Genomic DNA, 13,871 nt, shown 5'->3' with positions numbered 1-13,871 from the left:
GGTATATATAAAAAGTATGAGGGGGGGGGGGGGTGCAAATCGAAAGTTTAAGGGGGGGGGGGGGTGCAAATCGAAAGTTTGAGGGGGGGGTGCAAATCGAAAGTTTGTCTCCGGGTAAAAATTGGAACCCCCCCCCCCTTGAGACGATCCTGGCTACGCCACTGGTAAATAGTGCAGTCTGGCTCGCCGCTAGACAAGTATCAAACATATTTAATAATCCTAGGCAGTCAAAAAAAATTAAAACTGTAACAAATAAACAAAAATAAATCATATATTGAAATAATGTTTATGAAAAAAATTCTGTCTCTGTCGAATAGTGAGAGGCGGGCACATACGAATCTTTCAGCGGGCGCCATGGCGCCCGCGGGTACAGGGTTGGGAACCCCTGCTCTAAGATATGTATTGACCTTCCGCGTGATGGCGTTTGACTGACGATTGAAATCCTATATGAGAATTCAAACCTTACCACCCCCCCTCCCCCCCCCCCCCCCCCCCCTTTCACCTTTCTTAGTCTGAAAAAATATTTCTTACAAGGATGTTGTTTAAGCAAAGACTTTAATTTAAAAGTACGAATTTTTTTCTACATTGAGTTCCACACTGTGTGAATACAAACATTAGGCTGGGCTGATCTGTGGGCGGTCTGCAACTGCCAGACAATTTAGAACCGGAAATGGAAACATATAATCAAGCTATTTATAGGATTTCGAGTTTGCGTGACGGCCTTGTCCGAGTCTTAACAAGCACGAAGATGTATTTTTAGTTTACAACAAGAGAAGAGAGAAAATTTTTTTTGAACTATGTGTCGCAACTATGTCCACCAGTCCTCCTTGCTTGCAATGCTATTCCACTTCAATCTTGACTTCCTTACAAAATATTACTCGAATTTAACTTAAAGACGTTTTGAAATATATAATTATAGGAATTCCGAAAGTTAGATTATTTTTACTTTCTCGTATATACGAAGTATAGAGAAAGTCTTGTTATCGTGCAAAAAAAAAAAATCGAGATTTTTACAAATCTCGACGTTTTACACCTCACTGATACGGAAAAACATAATTTTGCAATCTTGTCCGTATGTCTGTGTGTCTGTCTGTCTGTCCGTGTGTAAACACGATAACTTGAGTACCATTACAGCTAGGTTGATGAAATTTCATATATAAGTATTTTATCAAAATCCTAGATCCGTATCAACTTTTGAGCGATTTCCGATAACCGGAAGTGGTACTTTTTCTACTTTGAATTTTTCAAAAGCCTATAACTGGAATACTGTTTCAGATAGATAAATGCAATTTCACATGTAAGTATAAGATCTAATTCTCTACCTTCTGTCAAATTTTGAGTTATTTCCGTTGACCGGAAGTACTAATTTACGCTACTTCCGATTTCTCAAAAAACTAATGTAAAATTTTTAAGTACTAATAATATTGCGCACTATTATGCACTTTTTTATTTGGCGTTCACTTGGTGTGCATTTTTTTGTCTACGAGATTTTATTCTATTTTTAAAACTTTAAGTATTTAAAATGGATTAAAAATCATGTCTATAGCCCGAGTTCCCATCCCCTGTTATTTTATATAAGAATATTCGAGAAAGTTTTGGGGAGATCACTCCCGGTTTATTTCGTTTTGTTTAGCGAAATACTTTAAAAATCTTTATTACAAGAACAGGGACAGCTTTTGGTAGAAATAAAAAAGTTTATTTTATTGTCGACTATTGCGTCTTTATTGAAAGTGTCTATCTAATCAAACCTGATCGACGAGACATTTATTAGACTGTAACATTGAGTCTGTTAATGGTTTCATTGGCTTAATAGTTCCCCCCAGCCTCCCCCGGAGCACCCCCCCCCCTAGCCAGGTCAACCTGGTTTGCCGCTGTCATTAGATCTCGTCGAACTTCGTCTAAGAAATAACTTAGTTGAAACTTTGAAGTTTTAACGTCTCATTAACGTCTCGTGCCACTGGGCGGATCAGTGCTTTCATATTGGCTTATGATGTTCCAGGTCCCTAATCTGTTTTTTTATTTGCATGTTGATGTTTTGCCAGCTGGCTTTTACTAGAGTGCAGCATGGGCTCTTCTAATGAAGAACCTCCTTGGCCGTGTTGGCGTCAGGTTAGTGTATTTGCAGTTTCTGTAGACTAGCTTAAATGTTTTACGAGTAGGGTTGCTATCCCCGCACTCCACCCTCATCATTTTTCAAACGTGTTTAGGACCGACTTTGGCGGAGTAGTGGCTTGACTTCAACCAAAGGAGTAATTGAAAGCGCAAACAAGTTGGCAGCTCATTCATAAACTGAGATGACAGTGGCATTTCCAGCTTTTTCCTTGCTTTGATTCCCCAACTGCAAATTCAAAAACAAATAAACTAATAGAAATTGTCTGATATTTAAGCTGTTTCTAGCAGAAAAAAATAAATATAATATTGTGTAGATACTTGTCTTAAGGTAGGAACCAAACATATTGTGTTTAGGCAATAGGTCTCCATCTTAGAGCTTAGCTTGAACGTTTACTACTGTAATTGTATATATATATATATATATATATATATATATATATATATATATATATATATATATATATATATATATATATATATATATATATATATATATATATATATATATACATGATGTTTAATAATAGTACATAAACTTGACATTATACTGCAGTTTTTTTTTCAAGGCAGATACAAGAAGTAAGGTAATTGTACAGTACAGAAAAATGGTAATGTAACAAATAAATAAATATAATAAATATATATAAATATAAGGCATATTTGAGAAAAATAATATTCTGTTATCGCCTAATGAACTGAAAGTATTCTCATATAAATATCTGCTATTTCTATGGTTTAAGTAGAGCTATTATTATTTTGTTTTCCACACCGGAAGTGGAGCACTGAACAAACGACCGCCGGTACTTCCGGTTGTGACCAGCGTAAATAAAAACGTTCATGCCAGAGTTGAGGAAGGCGATGAAAGGCGCCCAGTTGATAACCCAATTGGGCATGTTGACAAGGCCGTACAGGAGACAGAGGAAAAAACCTGGCATCATGCAGACGATGAACACAACTTGGGTCAGGAATATCGTTTTTAGCAGACGGGTGTTGGTCGTGGACAGATCTTTCTCTACAAATTTTCTGGACACGGAAGGCTTGGTGGAGGACTGTTCCGAGAATCTCGCACGATCGATTGACTGCCGAACAACATAAAGCTCATTGAATGATTCCCTTTCTCCGACTGATTTAAGCTGTAATTCCTTGTGGGTTCTTCTGGTAAGTTTTTAAGATTTAGTTTGTTTATGTCTGATACGGAATTATAGAATTTACTTCCATCTCCAATTTGTGTTCGCCGTTTTGTACAATCGTACATTGTACTGTATTTGTTGAAAGGACTGAACCTAAGCATATTGTTAGAGGTTGGAAATGTTCTGGTGTTATGAACTTGAATGTTTGAACACAAGTGGTCTAGTTGTTGATGCGCAACTTGTATTTGCGGGATAGAACATTACAATTTCAACTCATTAGTTACTGGGGTCAGGGCCGGCGCTACCTATAAGGCGAACTAGGCGGTCACCTAGGGCGCTATCCATAGGGGGCGCAAAAGTGTGTAACCGCTATTATTAAAAAAATACCTTATAATTAATAACTTTGATTATATTATATAAACTATAGACTGGGTAATAGGCATAGCGATCTATTTATCCCTTTATGACGAGCCCCTCTGGGCACGAACGGGATGATGATGATCTACAGTCTTTGGAAGAAAGCTTTTAACAATTAGAACAACATAATATTGTATTTGGCTTCCTTTTTTATAAATTTAATATCAACAATAAGACATCTGCGGATGTACTTACTGACTCCAAACATTTAGAAACGTCGTAGCTGCATAACGCAAAAAAATATATAGACACTGATGATCTTAGCAATGAGTTTCAGTTAAGCTCAAGCAAGCGTATGTCACCATTAAATGTTTTTCTCTATATAATACAACCAAATTTGGAAGATTGTGTACCAAATGTTGTTGTTTCTTTGAGAATACTATTAACTTTCCCAGTGCCCGTGGCTAGTGAAGAGCGCAGTTTTTCAAAATATAGATGAATTACACGAGCGGAACTACTATACCTCCACGTGCCGCTTAGGGGAGGGGGAGGGGTAAAGTCATATTTTTTTAAATGTGCACCTTGATAGTGGTTTTGTATAAAACAAAAAACAAATGGACTCTAGCAGTGTTTTTTCTAGAGTAACTAACAGATATTTTAAAGCTCGACTTTTTTTCAGACCAGAAATGAGTTTGAGCCTTTCTCTGTGTTGTTTGTTGTCTCATGATATATATACTTTGCATGAAATAGGTTAAATGGTTTCATTTAATATAACTAAAATTCTAGGCTATAAACTAATGACCACTATTGCGTATTTTATGATAGAAAATAGTTTTTGTGCCTTTTATTGTTTTACTCTCCCTAGCTATTCCGGTTGACTTCAAAGAGAGGTTTAGGAGGTTTTTTTAAAAAAATATTTGAATTGATAAAATAATTCTAAACGGGTTTTCAACGGCTTATATTCAATACTAAAAAAATATGAAAATGAGTGTAATCGATGGATCTCAAACAGCTTTGCGTTTTTAAAATATAACTATAATTTTATCACTGGCCATATTTTTTAAAATTTAGTATGATTACATAGATTTTTCAACCCTATTGTATAAATTTACTAAAAAAAGGAAACAGAGACAAAGAATATGAATACAGCCGTTAAACGTATCCTACAGTCACCCTACTGCAACCTTAAACGCCATGACACCAGTCACACAAGGACCCAAGTCACTTTTAACTTTTTTTTACCAACTTCTCACCACCCCCGTTACTGTACCTATTATGTCGCTTTTTAAATCATTTTAAAATGTTTTGTACTTGCCTGCCTTCATAACTCCACCTCTTCAATCTTAGTCTCTAGTATTCTGAATCAACCCCCCCCTCCTCCCCTTTTTTTTCATTGTGCTGTATTGGTTCACAATGTAGGAAAACGGAAGTGTATTAGTATCCATTCAGATGTAAGCCTATATATCATAATAATTAAGATGTATGAATAAATGAAAGGTTGAACGTTGGGTTGAATGGAGTTGTATGAAAAGAAACAAAAGAGAAACTCGGACTAAAATTTTATGAAACGTAAATGAGTTATAAAATTATGTCACTATAAAGAATGAAGTGATCTCCCCTAAACTTTCTCGAATATTCTTATATCACACTAAGGCGCACGGCACCTTAAGTCCGAAATGTTTTTTAAATTAATTTTTTAAATATTTGCATTCTTAAAATACACACGAGAAGAAAATAGAACTACGCACAAGATGAACTCAATCTCGACATAGATAGAGCGGAAAATTAGTACTCTATAATGAAACTATTGCCTCCTTTTTTTGAGAAATTGAAAATAGCGTAAAGTAGTCGTTTGGGTCACCAGAAATCATTTAGAATCACCTCGTATACGAGAAAGTAAAAATGAAGCGTAATTTTCAACTAGAACTATTTGGTTGAAGACACTTCATATGAAATCCCACTGCAATTCCTGCCCATCCAACTGATTGTATTTACATGGTTTTAAAAAAATGATTATGTGAAACTAGTATGCCTTTTCCAAAGTTTATATCGTGTTTGTTGCTTTAAATATTATCAGTAATTAAAGCACTCTAAAAACCACCAAATATATTTGGTTTATTTTTGTGGCCGCGTTGTAAAAGTAATCCATACTGTCGTTCAAAAGACCAATTTTACGTTTTGGGTAATCTATAAATACCAACATAATATTTATAACCAATTTAAACCAATTGTGCTGGGGATATTCAACACGAGAACAGCCAATCTAATATATAACCTACATTTTATGTGCAGCTTGTTTTAAATATAAGTATTTTGTTGTTAATAAATTCTATATGTGGATGTCCACAATTACCCGAACACCCCCCCCTCCTCCCCCAGTCCGCACGCATCCACAAAAGTCGAATTTTTTTCGGATTCCCTTTCTACCTCGTTGACGTCTTAAATGGATGACCCCCTACTGTAGAAGCAACAGCAGACAGGGGACGTTACTTAAAAAAAAAACAGACATGGGGAGGCTACTGTAATATCAAGAAGAGGCTCATGATCACGACGACGTGAAGCTCAACCCCCCACCCCCACACATACAAAATAACATCTGTACAAAATCTTTTATTTTAACACATAAACAGTAAGATCCATAGATATTTTGTTTCGACATCTCCAATTTTTATTTTATTCCAAGAGTGACACAAAACAGTGTTGTAGATAGACCATTAAAAATGTAACCAGAAGGGTTCAAATGTAAACAACAATGGCAAACCGTCAACAAGAGTCTAGTTAACCCAGTCTGGCACATCGATCTGAATGTTACAAAACAAGCACAAGCAAGCAGGACCTGGCACAAAATATCCGTTTGAATTGTGACATCCATTCACGTCTGCTGGGTCTTATTAATCTTTCCTGTCGCGCTCCTAGAGCTCGCTTTAGCAGCAGACAGCCGGTATCGTGAGGTGGGTTGGGGCAGGGGGAGGTGTCTGTTTACCCTTGACTTTCATTCACAAAACATTCTCATTCCCTCCTGCCAGCATCTATAAAAACAGTAATCCTCCATTCTGTCAGTCGCTACAAAGTTATCGACCGTTCCGTAAGCCGCTACAAAGTTATCGACCATTCCGTAAGCCGCTACAAAGTTATCGACCATTCCGTAAGCCGCTACAAAGTTATCGACCATTTGGTAAGCCGCTACAAAGTTATCGACCATTTGGTAAGCCGCTACAAAGTTATCGACCATTCCGTAAGCCGCTACAAAGTTATCGACCATTCCGTAAGCCGCTACAAAGTTATCGACCATTCCGTAAGCCGCTACAAAGTTATCGACCATTTGGTAAGCCGCTACAAAGTTATCGACCATTCCGTATGCCGCTACAAAGTTATCGACCATTCCGTAAGTCGCTACAAAGTTATCGACCATTCTGTCAGTCGCTACAAAAATATCGACCATTCCGTCTGTTGCTACAAAGATATCGACCATTCTGTCAGTCGCTACAAAGATATCGACCATTCTGTCAGTCGCTACAAAGATATCGACCATTCTGTCAGTCGCTACAAAGATATTGACCATTCTGTCAGTCGCTACAAAGATATTGACCATTCTGTCAGTCGCTACAAAGATATTGACCATTCTGTCAGTCGCTACAAAGATATCGACCATTCTGTCAGTCGCTACAAAGATATCGACCATTCTGTCAGTCGCTACAAAGATATCGACCATTCTGTCAGTCGCTACAAAGATATCGACCATTCCGTCTGTTGCTACAAAGTTATCGACCATTCTATCAGTCGCAAGAAAGTTAACGTCCATTCTGTAAATTATCTATTTTCTCCGCAACAATCCTTTTTAATGGTACATGTAGGTCTAAAAAGGATTTCGGAATGCACTCTGTGCTAAGTGAATTTACTGTTCATGTAGATTTGCTTTGTTGAGTGGCTTGTTGGCGCGTTTATATAACAATAGAATAATTCTATTTGTCTCCAAAGGCGTAGGCGGGATTGAAACCTACACCTACACACAGAACCCTAGAGCTATATAATCTCTAAATATTACAGCTATTGGTGACTATAGACACGTGTTGTTTTGTCTTCAATTTCAAAATTGCTGATGTCAAATAAAAAACAATTTTACGCTATTAAAATCGTCATGAATCTATTTATAAAAAGACAACCTGCTTAAAGCATCTAGCTATCACCGTCAAGAAGACTGTTAATCTAGTTAAGGTTTGTCCAGACAGTACTATTGACCAACTGAATAGTGTTTACTCAGGCATTTCAACATTATTAGGTCGATGATCTCTCACTCCAGCAGGTCTTGTTATTCGTTTATTGGAAATCTAGAACAGTCGTTAGTTTGCAAGTTCTAAGCAATGAAATATATATCTGGCTTTACTAACAAAAAATGTAAAAAACAAAACAAAAAACCGCGTTTTGTATCCTCTTATTAAATATCCAGTTTCCTTCAATCAGATGAAAAGAAAATTCAGTTAAATGTTGATCTATTTTTTTATACCATGTCTTAGGAGTCTGTATTAGATTAAACACCCCGAAAACTTTTTCGTTCTTTACTAAATAAGGTTTTGTCAATCTTTTTAGATTAGTCGTGAGAGGAAGGTGGAGATTTGATAACTTGGAGTAGATTTCAATTATATAAAACATTTTTGTATGTTTTATACTCCCAGAGCTGAAAGTACGCCAACAAACAAAAGTTGAGCACTATGTACTGTGTGTGCTGTGATAAATGTGTATTGTGTGAAATATATTGTGATGTATATGATCTATTTGATGTATTTGATGTGAAATATGTTCCTTATGTGAAAATGTGTATGATGTGAAATAAATGGAAGATGTTGGCGCTAATATGACCAACCAAAATAGCCCAATTAAATCGACTCGTTTAAAAACCTTATGTGTGTTGACAATTAGTGACAACAAAATTAACCTACCAATTACTTTGACTAATTACCTGCACGATTTCAATGCGCTTCATACCCTGGTCTCTATTTTGTGTAATAGATTACATCACCCTGTCAGGTCTAATGTACCCAAAGCAAGATGTTGAATCCCTGGATCGATTGTGTCAGAGAAAAACAAAAGGTCCAAGGATATTCCATCTGTAATTGGCATTGGGTTCTGCTCCCATGTAAGCTAAATCTATTTTTTTTTAAAAGAGAAGAATTCTCAAGTTTTTGAAATACGTGTCCTATTACAAGGAACACGACATTCTTGGGGGGTCGGCGTGGTCTAGTCGGTAAAGCTCATGGTTGCTAAACCGAAAAGTCTCGAGTTCGAACCCTCGGGCAGATGAGGCTCGTTAGCTGGTGACAGCCACTCTCCTAGGAGAGACAACTCCAAAATTAAACAACTGCTGCCTTGTAGTTTGTTCTTGGTTGGACAAAGGCTATGGAAGCAAATCCAAAAAGAAAAGCAGGCTGAAATCGGAGTCAATGAATGGCGCACAACCAGTTGACACGTAACGCTTAATTGTGTTGGAGGCGTGGTCGAGTCGGCAAAAGCTCATGGTTGATTAATTTGAACAAAAGTCTCGAGTTCAAACCCACTGGCAGATAAATCTCGATCCCCTTCAACACTAATAATTAAGAACGAAGAAGAAGAAGAAGAAGAAGAAGAAGAAGAAGAAGACATTCTTGGACCTTAGAATAACCGGAGAGGAGACAATTTTTGTATTAGGGTGCCAGCAGTATAATCCACGCGAGTAAATTCTTTTTAAATTAATTAATTCACGGGCTCCCAATGTTAAATTAAGTTATATGATCCCAGGTTAATTTAAAAGTCATAAAGCCGGGGTTGGAATTCAAAACGCCCAGGTAATCAAAAACACATAAGATGTATACGTTATTTCTAAAAGCCGCTAGACATAAATTATCGCAGGGTGACCTTACAATGTGTTCACCTCAGGTGTTCATCATTAAGGAGGTGTTCATCTGTTAGAATGTGTTCATCTGATCTGTTCATCTTTTAGAAGGTGTTTATCTGTCAGAAGGTGTTCATCTTGTAGAAGGTGCTCATCTGTTAAAAGGTGTTTATCCTTTAGAAGGTGTTCATCTGTTAGGAGGTGTTCATCTGTTAGGAGGTGCTTATTTGTAGAGGGTAATGTGTTTATCTGTAAGGAGGTGTTCATCATTTAGAAGATAACGTGTTTATCTGTTAGGAGGTGTTCATCTCTTAGAAAGTGTTCATTTGAGGTGTTCAATATTTAGAAGGTGTTCATCATTTAGAAGTTAATGTTTTTTATCTGTAAGGAGGTGTTCATCTGTTAGGAGGTTTTTATCTGAAGTGCTAAGCTGTTTTTTTTCATGAGTTTTTTTTTCCATGAGATTATTGTCCTAAAATCAAATTTCGTGTCCCCGCCTCATGTAAATTAACCCTCTTTCACTTATCCCCACTTGTTACCACTACCACCCCCCCCCCTCCCATAACTAATACTTCACGACATTTATTGATTGTAAGCTGTCAGCACGCTGTTAAATGGGTCTGTTGACTGCGGCGTGTTATGTTGTGTCACATCAATTCAAGATCTGGCCGTGTATTATCCAATTATTTCTCAACTCTAATGAGGCTTGCGTCCGTCTGAACACAAACTTCCCAGAAAATCAAAGCATAATTAGCAATAAAAGGACGGCTGGGGTTTTAACGACAGCAGTAGACAACTTTGAAGTGGATTAGGCATAGAATCTTCCGAAGAGCGCATTTTAAAATTTACGGCTGGGGGAGGGAGGGGGAATCGCACACTGTTTATAGTATATATTTTCTATACAAATTAAGTATACATTTTCTTTTTCTTCCAGAAAGGGTGTTGAATTTTTCCGGTTTTTGTCCATTCCCCAATCTTTTCCTCCCCCCCCCCCCCCTCCAACCCACAAGGTGCTTGAAACAAATTATGCCCATAACATTTCCATCAGTTTACCTGATAGTATATACCATGCCGACACTATTAAATGAAGAAATCTAAAAAGTGTAGACGAAATAAAATTGATCTAATAGCTTTAAATTTTAATTTGAAGAGGAAAAAAACCTTTAAAAGTAAAAAAAAAAAAACTTAAAAAAAACCCACTTCCTGCATTGTGCTGATAAATTAAAATCTACTTTAGAGATTCTCATTGTGGGACGAAGGTGAACGCTTGTGGCACAATCTTTTTAGCGCAATTTCCATTCTGGAGAATTGCGTTTATTAAGGGCATGGGCGGGTGTACTTTTCGTCATAAATCCACTAAATCATCGATTTCCCACTTTTACTTGATCTATACAGAATAACCATCGTTGAATCTAAAAAAAATTTCATAAAAAACGTTTTAATAACAAGCTTTTATGTAATGATGCACTAAAAAGTAGAAAATAAATTATAGACTACTATTTAAATAACTATAAAGAAAAGCGTGGGTCACTTTAGTATCTATTGGATACCTTTACTAATGTTAAGGAAGACACCCACGCTTTTCTTTATAGTTATTTAAATTTATTTTCTACTTTTTAGTGCATCATTACATAAAAGCTTGTTATTAAAACGTTTTTTATGAATTTTTTTTTCAGTACTTTACATGTTTTATTTACAATAGAGTTACATGACTAAAAACCATTGCGCGCCTACTGAACATCACGTTCAGTAGGCGCGCAATGGTTTTTGAACGCAGCCATTACGTGATGGCGCAGCTATTGAAGGTGATGACGCGTGTGGTGTGGTTGGCTAGACATGCCTACTAATTCGGTCCAAATTTTTATTAATTCATAAAAAATTAATTAGGCATCCAATTAAGTCAAATTTAGTTTCAGATTGCATTGTCTTCATGTCTTGACCCACGTGCCAACTGTGAATCGTATCGGTCAAGTAGAACTGTCCGAATTTTCACTCCTGCGTTTCCGTCTAGACAGACAGAGGAAGTGAGTTAAATAAAAGCTTGTAATAAAAATGACATTGTTATGACCCTAGAAACAGTATTTAATTATGAAAAACCGGGTTAAATGTAGTGTGTACAGGGTCTTTTGTTTAATTTTTTGGTAAAAATAGCAATTTTTCGACCTAGAAAAGTACTATTAGGCTTCGCGGAAACCTAATGTGTTTCATATCAATGGAAAGGCCGTGACCTCCTTTCTTTATTTGTTCTAAAATTAAATGACCAATCAAAATACCTATTTTAATGTGATTATTTTTCTACGTCATAAAGTTGTTTATTTTACTCAGTCGGGTTTTTCCGGTATGCGAATTTTTGACCTCATTTTTTTCATTGGCATACGACGGCGGAAGCTAGTTAGCGATTGGTCGTTTCGCTTCGGAAGTAAACATTCCCTTAGTTTCAGCGCGTTGCTAAGTTTGATCTAGTTTTGTTTCTCTAAGCTTCTGTAAAATACTTACATTATTTTAACATATAATTATTTCAATTAAATATACTATTAACAGTTTAGTTTAGTTGTTGAATTATCATAAGCAGTGAGACGATTTAATTTGTTTCTCTTTCGATAATGCGTAGAACAAAACACTCGCAAAAAATAGATACACACATCTAACTAATATACTAAAGCTAGGGCACGTCCGAATGCAACTGATTGCAGCTACCTCTACTCAATCTAGCACTATTCAGACAAGCACTGGTGCAAATGTAATATGCACATTTACTAAGAAACTGCGACAATGTAAGACACAGTTTTTACAGACAGAAGAAAGCACTGTTACATCTAGTACTGGTAGTACTAATTGTAAACCACAGCCATGCAGAATTATTGTCGACTGTGATTTACTTCTTGATGTTATCTATACATTTCCTCGCACACTGTGATGTAGTGGCTACTATTGATGAAAAAAGTGTAAAGGGTTTGCTTCAAGCATGGTGTGGCAGTAATAAAAATGCTGTAAACCGTAAGTATACAACTGCAAAAGAATCCAGAACAAGGCCTTTCACAATAAACAAAGACATCGTCTTATCATAATTGGCTTTAGACATGAGACCATGCAAAATATACTGCTGTTTCTGCGATAGCATAATTCAATTTTGGGCCCAGGCATGCTATGGCATTGCTGTCAAAAGAAGGAAACCATAGTCGAAGACTCAGTGAAGGACGCGAAAAAAGACGCCATGACAACAGCTTTACTACAACTCTAGGTAACACAAAGAGCGCCAGAAAAAAAAGAAAACTAACACCCGAACAAGCTCAGAAGGAATATATTCAGCAGCACCATACTTCAGGCTATAAATGTGGTCGATTTTAGTGACATAAAGCGATAAATGTTTATTTTTTGCAACTTTTTGTTAGTTTTTTGCGTTTTTCTCAGTTTGATGTTTTTTTGTACAATTGTTGAAATAACTTTGTTAATAATTATCAGAACTGAACTAAATTTGCTCCAGTTACTCTTTATATATGTTCAAATAAAACTGATAGAACACTTTTGGAATTTTTGTAAAAAAAAATTTTTGTTGTTGAAATAGTGAAAAAATTGGACGAAATAATGAAATTTTACAGTAATGTTTGAAAAAAAAAAGTAAAAAAAAAAAACTATTTTCTTTTTTGAAAATGTAATCTATCAGAAGTCTTAAACACATGTGTCTGCAGACTATATTAAGTTTTCATGAAATTTGTACAAACCATTTTTGAGTTATTTCCATTTAAAAATCGTCAATAAAATCCAATATGGCCGCCGTCACCATGGCAACGGAAGATTTAAAAAATAAAAAAAAATATTTTTATGCTTAACTCTTTGAGTTATAACTATTAGCCAAGTATTACATCTTTAGACTCGGAAATAAGGAAGTTGGTACTCATCGCCCGCCCATGCCCTTAACTCGTCATTTCTGGGAATGGATGGATGAATGAATGTATGAATGTATGGATGAATGTGTGTCCGGGCTTTAAGTCGTATCTCCTCCTCAACGAAGCAATATCGATGACTAGTTCCAAAAGCAATTATGTTAAGCAAGTTACGAGGATGAACATAGGCCATAAAAATTACGGGTTTCTTTCATGGATTTCCCGGAAAAGCCAAAAAACCTCGAAAAAATGCAGTTTTTGGCCCATATCTCGGCAACCAGACCACTAAGCGACTTGAAACATGTACCAATCGATTTCTGCCATATTTAGAACAATATTGCCGAAGAAAGTTTTCAAAAATATCCTTTCGTTCGGTCACAAAAAAAATTTTGAATTAATTAAAATTTGGACCGAATTAGTAGGCATTTTTTCCAACCACACCACACGCGTCATCACGTTCAATAGCTGCGCCATCGCGTTCCATGGCTGCGCCATCACGTTCAGTAGGCGCGCAATGGTTTT

Source organism: Physella acuta, unplaced genomic scaffold (assembly GCF_028476545.2).
Source record: "Physella acuta isolate Inbredline_101_S28 unplaced genomic scaffold, ASM2847654v3 ptg000628l, whole genome shotgun sequence".
NCBI lineage: Eukaryota > Metazoa > Mollusca > Gastropoda > Physidae > Physella > Physella acuta.
The sequence above is the reverse complement of the archived record's forward strand: the minus strand, read 5'-3'. Positions refer to the sequence as shown.